Source organism: Rhinolophus hipposideros, assembly GCF_964194185.1.
Source record: "Rhinolophus hipposideros genome assembly, chromosome: 12".
NCBI lineage: Eukaryota > Metazoa > Chordata > Mammalia > Chiroptera > Rhinolophidae > Rhinolophus > Rhinolophus hipposideros.
Window position 1 is genome coordinate 7,097,556 of NC_138058.1, and position 12,941 is coordinate 7,110,496.

Genomic DNA, 12,941 nt, shown 5'->3' on the forward strand with positions numbered 1-12,941 from the left:
AGAAAGGTGCAGTATGTTACGGTAACATAGGCCTGACCATGAGCTTGGAGAGCAATGAGAGAGGTAAGATGTCACTATAATGCCCCTTACCCGAGTCAGGTCACAGAATAGCTTCTCATGGACACTGTCCTAGAGCTGTGGTTCCATGGCTCCTCCAGGTGTCCATGAGAAGCTATTCTATCTTAGGAATATGATCTTATAGGGCCATAGCTATTGATTCATAGACAAAACTCTATATTCTATTATTTTTGGTATGATAGCTTTTATGCAAAGGCTTACATGGAAGCCCAGTAGGGAAAGCAATTAAATGTGGTAGAAGTAGATGGCTGTGCACCTCAAGTGCTCTGTCTTCTTCCCAATCCTGTACCCCATTAGGGCCACTGACGGGGTCTTTGTGGACCAGAGTTAGAAAATCATTCATCTGCAGGATATCACAGTTTGCAGTTTCCGAACATTGACATCTTTGTTCCTGTTATTCGCTGCTGCATAAAAATCACCACAAACAGTGGCCTATAACAACCATTACTTTATTGTGCTCATGGAACCTGTGGGTCATGAATCAAGACTTTGCATAACAGCAATGCTGCGTGTCTGCCGTTTTGGATATCTGGAGCCTCAGCTGGGAAACTTCAAATATCTATGGATAGAATCTTCTGGAAGCTTGTTCAGTCTCAAAGCTGGTACCTGGACTAGAATGAATGAAGTCTGGGCTCATCTGGGAGTGTTGATTAGAACGTTTCCATGTGGCTTCTCCATTTGGCTTGAAGTTTTTCTCAGCAAGGTAGCTGGGTTCCAAGATGGAGTGTTGTGATAGGGATTATGTAGATTACAAGTGTTTCAAGAAACCCAGAGAGATGTTGTTCGAACATTTAGGAATTAGCCTCAAAGTTCTCATGACCTCACCTCCATTATATTTTATTGGTAAAGACAGTGAACAAAGGTTTACTCAGGTGCCATGGGAAGAGAAGTAGACTCCATTATTTGATAGTAGGAGTGTATATATGTGCTTGTGGGATTGAAGATATTGATGCTGCCACTTCAGGAAACATAATATGTCATAGTCTGCCCTCTGACCACAATAATTCATACACATACAAAAATGCACAATGCCTCCTGAACACCCCCAAAGTCTCATCTCATTACAAGTCCAGCTAAAAGGTCAGCATCTTATCAACTAGATTAGGTCCAGATGAATATGAAGCTCCTCAGGTCAAAGTCCTTGAGTGTAGTTCCTTGAGACAAGCTATCTGCCCCCAGTGTAGGAGCATCACAATAGTCATATAGCCACAGCAGACGTTACAGAAGAGCATGGGTTATGGGAGACACTACTGGGCCCATCTCCAGAAAAATATAACCTGATGTAGTTAACTTTTCAAGTTTCCATCCATTCATTCCTTTTTTATTTATTAAATTTATTGGAGTGGCATTGGTTAGTAAAATTACATAGGTTTCAAGTGTGTAATTTTATACTACATCATCTATATATTGCATTATGTGTTCACCACTCAGAGTTGGTTCTCTTTCCATCACCATATATTTGATCCCCTTTTGCCTTTTCTACCAACTCCTATACCCTTACCCTCTGGTAACAACTAAACTGTTGTCTTTGTCTATGAGGGTTTTTTTTATCTTTGATTGTTTGCCCTGTTCCTTTGCTGTATCCATTCATTTTTAATGTGAATCTTGTATCATCTCCTAACTGCCAAGCTTCTATAGGTTTCATTGCTTTTGTTCACAAAATTCTTCTTTCTAGAATGATCTTTCTACTCCTCCCTGCAAATCAAAATCTGTCTCTCTCAAAGTCACCCAAACATTTTCTATTCCTAGAAGTCTCTTCTGATGCTCCAGCCTCCAATGATCTCTTCATATTCTCAAACCCTGAATACCCACTATGGTCCATGCATTCTTCTTGGTACTGGGGATAAAAGAAAGAGAAAAAAAAATTCTAGACAGAGCTTACACCTTACACCCTTCACAAAAATTTACTTAGAATAGATCACAGAGCTAAATATTAAATTCAAAACTGTAAAACTCCATGAAGGTAACAGGAGAAAATCTAGACGACTTTGGATTTGTGAGGATTTTTAGATACAACACCAAAAGCACAATACATGAAATAAATAATTGATAAATGATTTAATTAAAATTAGAGTATCTTCTCTGAAAAAGACAATGTCAAGACAATGAAAAGAGAAGACACACTGGGAGAAAATTATTTGTAAAAGTCATGTCTAATAAAGAAATGTTAGCAAAAATATACAAAGAACACTTAAAACTCAATTCTAAGAAGTCAAACAGCTTGATTTAAAAATGGGCTAAGACGTTAACAGACACCTCACCAAAGAACATAGACAGATGGTAAATATAAGAAGGTGCTCCACATCATGTCATCAGGGAAATGCAAATTAAAGCAACAAATACTACCACTATACATCTATTAGAATGGCCAAAGCCTAGAATAGTGACAACACTAAATGGTAGTAAGAATGTGGAACAAGAACTCTCTTTCACTGCTGGTGAATGAGGTCCAAATGTCATCCAAAATGGTATAGCCACTTAAGAACACAGTTGGGTGATTTCTTATAAAACTAAATATTCTCTTACCATATGATCCAGCAATCATGTTCTTTGGTATTTACCCAAAACTAGTTAAAAACTTATGTCCGCATAAAAAAAAAAACCCTGCATATGGATGTTTATAGAAGCTATATCCAAAATTACCAAACTTGGAAGCAACCAAGATGTCCTTCAGTAGGTGAATGGATAAATAAACTGTGGTACATCCGATGATGGAATTTTATTAAGCACTAAAGAAAGGGGCTATCAAGCCATTAAAAGACTTAGAGGAATCTTCAATGCATATTATTAAGTGAAAGAGCCAATCTAAAAAGGCTACATACTATACAATTCTAACTATATCACATTCTGAAAAGGCAAAACTATGGAGACAGTAAAAAGTTCAGTGGTTGTCAGGGGTTGGAGGAGAAAATGGGTAAATAGGGAGAGCACAGAAGAATTTTAGGGCTGTGAAACTACGCTGTACGATACCATAAAGATGCGTACATGTCATTTTATCTTTGTCCACATGCATAGAATGTACAACACCAAGAGTGAACAGCCGTGTAACTATGGACTTTGGGTGATTATGAAGAATAAATGTTGGTTCATCAATTGTAACAGATGGGGCATGACAATAAGATTAGCTAAAGAAGGTGCCGTACGAGATAGCACTGGAAAGGTGGGTGGGGCTATCTATCCAAACAACAATGACAGCCATGAAGCATTTAAATTGGGGTACAGTTAGGTATGGGTGGTCTACATAATGAGATTTACCATCTGAAAAGATTTTTTTGACTTTGGTATGTGGAGAATGGATCAGGCAGGGCCCGGTGTGGGTAGTTAAGTCAGAGACCTTTGAGAAGCTTAGAATGTGGTCTGTTATATGAAGCTTTGCTAGTCCTGAACAAAAAGATACCTCAAAGCTCATTTGCCACTTAAGCCAACCCCACCTTGTAACATCTCATATTTTTGTGGCTTTGATTCATGATTACATTCTTTGATTTATCTAGTCACACAAGTATGTTTATTATTTCACTCAAACTATATGATAAAACCATTGAGAGTGGAAATTTTATTTATATATTTTTAAGTGACCAACATATTGGTCATAGTAGTTACTATTTAATAAGTATTTGAATAAAAGAATGAATTGAAAATGAATGAATAAATTAATTTGAGGACATTTTTTATAAGGACTATTTTTTAAGTTCACTTTCTAAAATATCAACAATACTCTTTGAAATTGTCAAGTTGTAATTTGTTACATGAAGCAAAGTTTGGGGCCACTTCCAGAAGTGCCAGTAATATTTCAGAGCCACTAGGAGAGGTGACTCGTTTTTGAAAAAGGAATTGGCATCCTTCAGATTTTTATGGAAACTGACTATGTTGAAGCAATCAATCCTGGTCCACCAAAAGATTTAGATTCCAGCCCCATCATCACACCATAGATGAGTTGTGTAGCTTACAGGTCGCAAAGCCCAAAGTCTGACCCTGATAGATCTCACGGGAGTTCCCTAGAATTAATGGGCCCTACTGACCTGTCTAGCTGCTACTGGTCCTACTCCATGAACTTTGCCAAACTCACACTACTCTAGGAAGTCAGGAGTGTTGCAGTCCGGCCATTTGCCCTGCTTGCATGGCACTTAGTGCCATGAGCTGGCTAGCAGGCTAGCTGAGGAGCAGGCCAGGCACCCATAATGGCTAAGGGAAGAAAATCAATGGATTATAGATCAAAGAGCTATTGTGGGGATGGGGGTGAAAGTCCATTGATGCGGAGCTGTAGGCCATTGGCATAGCTGGGCACAGACTGCTCTTGAGAACAAGTCTTGTGAAGTCCTGAGCACCAAGCAGAATTGTTTGGGTAGCTATCAAAGATCTTGATGGGAGTCATCCTGGAGGGCTTAGGCTCTAGCCAGGAGAAGGGTAAGCCAGTAACCCTTAAGGAATTAAGAAAAAGAAAAAAGAGAGAAAGATATATAAATTGTCCTCTTTGTAATATGAGAGGTACAATCAGACCAGACATTGAGGGCATGTTACAGAGAATGCATTCCATCCAGGTGGCAAAGATGAGAGGAACCCCAGAATTGTACTTTGTCCTTATGAGATTTGGATAGTAAAGCATCAGTCTAGAGGGATGATCCCAGGATATTGTTAACTGACTACATTCTGGAAACAGCAGAACCTTCAGGAAGACTTCAGAATTATGGCTGAAACTTTAGATGTCCAACTGCAGATGTCTCTGGTCATGGTCAATTATTCAGACATAATTCAGTCAGGCAATGGACCCTTCCCTGCTCAGGCCGTAAAACCTTGGACTATCCCATGTGAGATACAATGGCTTTTAATGCTCATGTAGTAAGAGAAAAATTGAATCCTGGAACAGCTAAATCAAGGCAAATTACATCAACTCAGTGTTTGTCCCAACCTGGTGTCCTGGCTGGACCTCTTGCATAAAATTATATGAGGTCTGACGGTTAAGTTTGCGAACTTTGTTGCAACGATGTTGCTAACTTTTTTGATAGCAGAGAGATTATTCATTATGAATTTGTACCAACTGAACAAACAGTTAACCACGTTTACTATTTGGAAGTGCTGAAAAGACTGAATGAAAAAGTTAGACGACCTGAACTTTTTGCCAACAATTCATGGCTCTTGCATCACGACAATGCAGCAGCTCACACGGCACTGTCTGTGAGGGAGTTTTTAGCCAGTAAACAAATAACTGTATTGGAACACCCTCTCTACTCACCTGATCTGGCCCCCAATGACTTCTTTCTTTACCTGAAGATAAAGGAAATATTGAAAAGAAGACATTTTGATGACATTCAGGACATCAAGGGTAATACGATGAGAGTTCTGATGGCCAATCCAGGAAAAGAGTTCCAAAATTGCTTTGAAGGGTGGACTAGGTGCTGGCATTCGTGCATAGCTTCCCAAGGGGAAGACTTCGAAGGTGACTGTAGTGATATTCAGCAATGAGGTATGTAGCACATTTTCTAGGGTAAGTTTGCGAACTTAATTGTCAGACTTAATTGTCAAATATTACATAATGGCATTTGAGCTCTTTATCACCTTAGATGCCTGTCATGCAGGGAGTCACGCAGGGTCTCTGGTCCTGCTCCCCACATAAGAACGCAGGATATGGTGAGGCCAAAAAGGAACACCCATGGAGCCATAGATACGGGCGTCATACCACTATATTCTCGCTGGAGGCTGGGTTGGAGACACAGGAAGCAGAAGCCCCAATATCTGCAACCTGCCCTCCACTTGTCTCTGCCAACCAACCTCACTTGCTAGCTGCAATCCACTGTGCTAACTGCAATCCGCACTTGCTACCTCAGCCACCATCTTCTTGCTAGCCCCAATTTTCTGCTAGCATAGCCATGACAGTTATATTAGTGGCCAATGGCTCACTGGTTACAGCTGACGGCCAACTAGCCACAGCTGATGGCCATCCAATCACAGTTGATGGCCATTTACTATCTGAGCCAGCACCTTTCCACGTGAGGCGGAGAGCCTGGAAACTGCACTCCTGGCTCTGTCCCCACAATGCCTCAACTTTCTGACTTTCCAGAATGAGGAACGTCATACTCATTACTAAATACCCATTTTTGCCGTCTTGGCATTTGATAGGACTGAATCCTTCCTGGTCTGGGAGATGCTTTGAGGTGTGCACACTGGAAGGGCAATGACTTGCTCAGTAGGAACCCCTTTGGGGGGACCTTATCTTGGAAGACTTCTCCATCCACAGAGGCTGCTTCATGTGCAATGATGAAGAGCTGTGCTACTAGAGCAAAGAGTGAAAGCACAAAAGCATTAAATTAGTCTCAGGCTTCACAGACATTACCAGTTGATTGAAGAGGCAAGACTTGTATGCAAAAGAGAATTTAAAAGATGACATAAATATGTCCAATCTAATGTTAGATTGAAAACAAGTAAATCACAGCAATCAGAAGTGCTCTGTTTATGTTGAAAAGAAAAAAATGATTCCATGTCCCTTCGATGTGAAGAGGGGCACTAGCCAGCATGACATTGAAGCCTGTAATCAAACTATTACAGATTTCCATGTATACCATTAAACAGATATTGACTTTCATGAGGTTATATCAAGATTTATTGGCCCGAGAGGTAAATATTGACTGATAAGATGTTGAGGTCAATAATTACCTCCAGGGACAATAAATCTTTATATTCACAGACACACAAATTCAATAGTCAGTGTGGTTTGTTAGATTAAACACAAATTCTAAGTCATTAGAAATATCTGGAAATCCCTTTTCATAACCATGAATTCTGACAGTTTATAATTCATCTTAAAATAGTATATTTTAAATCAGATCTGGTATAACTCCAAAGGAGAGAGTTCATTTTATTTTTAATCATAGCCTTATGGAAAAAACAAAACAAAAACATTTTATATATGCCTTCAGGTTGGCTAATTCTATTCCAGCAGCTAACCCAGTAATTGCTACATGGTAGGTACTCAATATACATTTAAAAAAAATAAAATTAGTCTGGTACAATTTGACATTTAAATTCTTAACAACAAAAACTGATTAAAGAGTATATGCTGTATAAGAGTCATCAATGTTTTAAATCCATTTTCTGTTTCATTACAAAAATATTTATTCAGAACTTAGTTGAGGTTAAAGGGCATATTAGGCAAGTGATTTACATCACTGATGAAGTTAGAAGAACTTGGATGGTTTGTATTAGTTCTTTACCTGAAATTTATTCAGAAATTAAAATTTCAATGCTTTTAAATTTGGTATAATTGAGAATTTAAGTTTATAAAGCATGAAAATACACTACGCACTGTTATTTCAGAGAGCTAATTTTTATGTAGGCAATCAATTTTTTGAGATAATCATCTCTCTGATTACGTCCAGGTCAAGACAGTATTGCCTTATGGCAGGGAAGTGGCAAAGGGACTGGCAGATAGTATGGGCCTGGGGTTGGAGACTGGAGGGAACAAAGTGTTGGTGCACAAATGACTGTTTTTGCTTTGCTGCAGAAGGATGGTGCATGAACCATTTCTTACAGGCATCATACAGGCTGTCCTTTGCCTGCACCTTCCGATGCCCATGCTGCTGACCACTTACATCAGCTGTCTCCTGCCCCCATACAACCACTCCACTGGACTCTGCTCTCAATTTGCCAGTGTTCTCATGTGGGAGGAGCAGAGAATGAATGAGTCCTGAGAATGGCCACCTGCAACTGTGCTACACTGGGCATTAGGGACTTTGTGGGAGATTTAAAAGATGTGTCTAAAAAGTACAAAGAATGATCAAACTATACCCATATGCCCACCTTCCTAGGTTAACCACTCTGAACGATGTGTCAAGGTTCTCCTTTCTTGTACAGAAATAAGGGTTATAGATAACAATTTAGTTTACTTCAATTGTTACTCTCTCCCTCATTCAGAGCAACCACTATTATGAGTTTGGTGATGCTTCTTTGAGTATATTTTGTATATTTTAAAGCATACACATACATATATACCTACAAATACATGTCCATAAATATTGTTATTTGTGTGTGTATTATTAGGTACATACAATGTTATTTTACTTGGGCATTTGAAAATTACTTAAATGAGTAAATGAAAATTACTTATATGAGTATATATTATATATGTATTGTTTTGATCTCTGTTTTTTTACACATGTATTTTCAATATCTAGTCAATGAACTTTTTTAGGATAACTGGTGCAAGGTTGAATCCCTTAAGGGTCTTGGGAATGGATAAGGGTATTGATCACATCCTAATACTTTCCTTGGTTCAACAAGTATCAGTCTTCAGAATTTCTTAAACTGACATCCTTACATACTGTGGAAATAGTAATGGACCTTGGGGAAATGTCTGTAAGAACTTATTTTGTTTGTGTGCATGTGTGTGTTTATAAATGTGCCTTTGCATGTAAGTATATTATTTCTGGGAAAATGCTCAATAGCTTTCATCAGATTCTAAAAGGATTCAACAAGTTCGAAATTTTGGAACCAATTTTTAAGGGTTTTAATTAATTTCAGTGTCATAACTTAGGTACATTTTTTGGTACTGAAATCATGAATGTAAGAGGCTATGTGTCTTAGAATGTTTGGTCTACTGTAACAAAATTCCACAGGCTGGGTAGTTTATTAACAACAAAAGTTTGTTTCTCATAGTTCTGGAGGCTGTAAGTCCACAATCCAGGTGCCAGCCTGGTCACTCTCTGGTGACGACTCTTCCTGTTTCGCAGTCAGCACCTTCTCACTGTGTCCTCACCTGGTGGAAGGTGCTAGTGAACTCCCAGAGCCTCCTTTATAAGGCACTAATTCCATTCATGAGCGCTCCACCTGTATGGCCTAAGCACTTTCCAAAGACTCACCTCCTAAAACAACTTGTAGGTGTTAGGATTTCAACATATGAATTTAGGGGCACACAAACATGCAGACTAGAACACTCTGAGGAAATCTCTGATGTTTCAAAAGATAGAGATGAATTTTTGAAATGATGGATATAGCTTCATTTCTAGGTATCTAGACATTATATAAGCCACAAAATACAATAAATCAATTATTACGTCTTTGCGTTTTAGAAATAGGAGGCATCCATTATGAGGGATCTTATACAGGGTATTCAATGATCAAAGATGTGGTTGGTCTAATTATCCCTAACTTTTTTAATTATCCCTACAAAGTATCTGATCCAACTCCTTTATTTTACAAATAGGGGAAACTGAGGCCCAGAAACTAAAGGAACTTATGTATAACCACCTTTTTTAGAGTCAAGATTCATGAAATGATCATGAAGAATTTCAAAGATCAGTTTACGGTGGAGGGAGAAAAAGAGATATGGCCTTTCTTTTAAATCCTTGTGAGACATTTGGATATGGGCTAAAAGTGAAAATTCTCTTTAATGTTATTCTCTAGAATTAGCTGGCTTAGGAAAACCCAAAGCTGTAAATCTTTGTAAACCCAAAGTATGATGCACAAGGAAGTTATACCAATGTTAGGCACATGATTAATTCATACAAATGCAAAGATACAACAAGTGTGCTTTCAGAATCTGTGAAGCATGGAGAACACAGACCGAGCTCCCCTCATTGAGCCATCAGACACTTTTAGTCCTGAAGCAGTGGGGTGTTAGGAAGATATTCACCTTGTATCTTTGTTTCTTAATTCTGAAAAGGATCTTTGAGAACGAGCTTCTTCCCTTATCCAGATCAATCATTCAGCTACTTTTGGAAAAAGAAGTTTAGAGTTTAAAAGGGTAGAAGTTAATCTTGTCTTATAATTTTACAGGTGAAAAATGAGAGAAAAAGAAGTTGAAACATTTAGCAAGTGTACGGGGGTTAATAGTGGCAGAAGACCCTTGGTTCTTTCTTCTCCTTTCTACAGAGGTTGGTAGAGCTTGGTTTGCAATTGTGTGTCAGTGGTGTGTTTGTGTGGATGTAAGAGTAGCTGTACATGCAGTTAACATGTGGCTGTAAGGAGAGAATTTTTAGCTAATGGTTCCAAATTCCCACTTGTAGGGACTCAAAGTCCTGAATATTTATATAGAAACTAGGGCGATAGCATTTGTGATTAGTAATAGAGGCACTATAGTTTTCCAAACTGCGAATGAACAGAAAAAAGGTTTATTCTGTTTCAAAACTGACTGAATAGGAAAAGTCACCAACATGTAATACTGCAGTCATTTCAGGCATTAGCCTCACTCTTGGACTTATCTATCTTATTTTCTCGTATGTGTTTTCACTGACTCAATTTTTTTTTTTTATTTTTTTTTATTTTTTTTTTAGGATAGTCTTAAATTTACAGAAAAATTGCAAGGATAGTACAGTGTCCCCGTATATCCCACACCCAGTTTCTCTGATTATTAACATCTTGGATTAGTATGATTCATTAGCTACATTTAATGAGATTATACTGATGTATTACTATTAAGAAAAGTCGATACTTTATTTCCATTTCCTTAGTTTTTAAACTTATGTTCTTTTCTTTTCTGATCCAGGGTCCCATTCAGGATCCCAGGTTTCATAGTTGCAATGTCTCCTTAGCTCCTCTTGGTTGTGACACTTTCTCAGACTTTTCTTGCGTTTTTTTTTGTTGTTGTTGTTTGTTTGTTTTTTATGATCTTGCGACTTTGGATGGATACTGGTGATTACTTTGTACAATGTCCCTTGATTGGGATTAATCTGTTTCTTTTCATGATTAGGCAGGATTTATAGGTTTGGGGGAGAAAGATCACAGAGGTAAAACGTCATTTTCGTCACAACATATCAAAGGTGCATACTATCAACATGACATCGCTGTTGATGTTGACCTTGATCACCTGGTTGAGGTTTTAGATTTCTCCACTGTGAAGTTACTCTTCCTTTTCATCCTACCCCCTTTCCATACTGTCCGCTTTGGAAAGAAGTCACTACATGCATTCCATACTTAGGCATCGGGAGTTACACTCCACCATTTTGAGTGTAGAGAATCCACTAAATTATATGAAGTCTTCTAAAGGGGAAATTTGTCTCTTCTCCCTCATTTATTTATTATTTATTCAATCATTTTTTCATATCAATATGGACTCGATATTTATTTGGTACTTTGGGTTACAATCCAATACTACTTTGTTTTCTTGCACAAATTGTTCCAGCTTTGGCCATTGGAAGCTCTTTCAGTCGGCCCCTGTGTTCCTTTGACATACTCCCAGCATTACAGGGTTTTGTTGTTATTTTGAGTGCTTTCTTACTTTCTAGAGCTACACATTGCTACACATTCATATATGTCCTGCCCCAGTTAAAGAATACAGACTCACCTTTCATAGTTCTTTTGAATGTATTATATTGTGGTGTGTGTGTATATGTGTGTGTATTTGTGTGTGTGTGTGTGTGTGTGTGTGTGTTTCTGTGTGATTAAAACCACCAGCTGGATGACTTCCATATATCCATTTAGGTTTACTTTCCACCCTTTCTTACCTGCTCTGTGTCCAGAAAGACTGACTTGTATGAACTAGAAATGAGGCCCTTGCTCTCTCTGGCTTCCTTACAACTGGGATCTCACTCCATAGGGAGAAAAGAGCAAAGCATCAATAGTAAGTCTGTGTATTTATTTCTCCATTCTTTCCCTGCAGTGGGGGACTCCTTGGGCATGCTTCATGCCTTGTTGAAGGTCTCAGCTCGCACATAACGGTCCTCTTCACATGGGCTGACCTGTCTCCAGTACCCTTTAGCCCATCTTCCCATAACACTTCTTTCCAACTCCCCACTCAGCACTTCAGGTTTAGGAGTAACAAGTTCTCCTGTTGCTAGCCCTCACTTAGTCTTGTGGTTTACTTCCACCTTGCCCATGCTTTTACAAACAGTCTTCATATAAACTCCCCTAATATCCTAATCTGATTGTATCCTCTTTCCCACTGTGACACGTTCCAATTTCTTTTTAGAATTAGGTAAAAGTATGTTTAAGGAAGATAGGAGGAAATAAAGGAGGAAAAGAACAAGTGAGAGAGAATCAGAGTAATAGCAAGAGTGACCGAGAGAGATTAAGAAAAAGTGATCAGAACATACAATTATGTTGTGTGCTAACTTGAAGGAAGATACTTGGATCAACGGCAGAGGACAGTTTTCTAACTTACAGCCATCTTATACATTCTTATTCTTCTCACACTCAAGAAAAAATTTAGATCAATGTGGGGCTAGGCAATTTTATTTTAGAATTTAACTTTAGAGCTAATAATGGGATTATTATTAATAACTCTAATGGTATCCTGACAATATGTTAGACACTGAATTCTCAAGTAGATTAAGAGCAAACATTTCTTATTAGTACAAAACAACTGAGCAAGTTCCATATTTATGTATTTATGGGGTTTCACATTTCCACTTGCATTGCATTGGATAGATTCTTAATAAAGAGAAATATATATATATAATATATATATATACATTATAATATATACATTATACATAATGTATATATATATATATACATTAAATTATAGTTGACGTTCATTATTATTCAGCTTCAGCTTCAGGTGTACACTGCAATGGTCAGGCATCTACACCATCCATGAAGTGGTCTCCCTAATAAGACAAGTGTCTATCGAATACCCTACAAAATCTTTACAACATGATTGATTATATTCCCCAAACTGTCTTTCGTATCCCCATGGCAAATTTGTTGTTACCAATTTGTGCTTTCTAATCACCTCACTTTCTCCCTCATCCCCACCTCTCTCCCATCTAGCAACCCTCAGTTTTTTCTCTGTATATCTGAGACTGTTTCTGCTTAGTTTGCTCATTTATTTTTTTCTTTAGATTCTGCATGCAAGTGATATAATATGGTATTTGTCTTTCTCTGTCTGACTTATTTCACTTAACATAATGTTCTCTAGGTCCATCTATATTGTT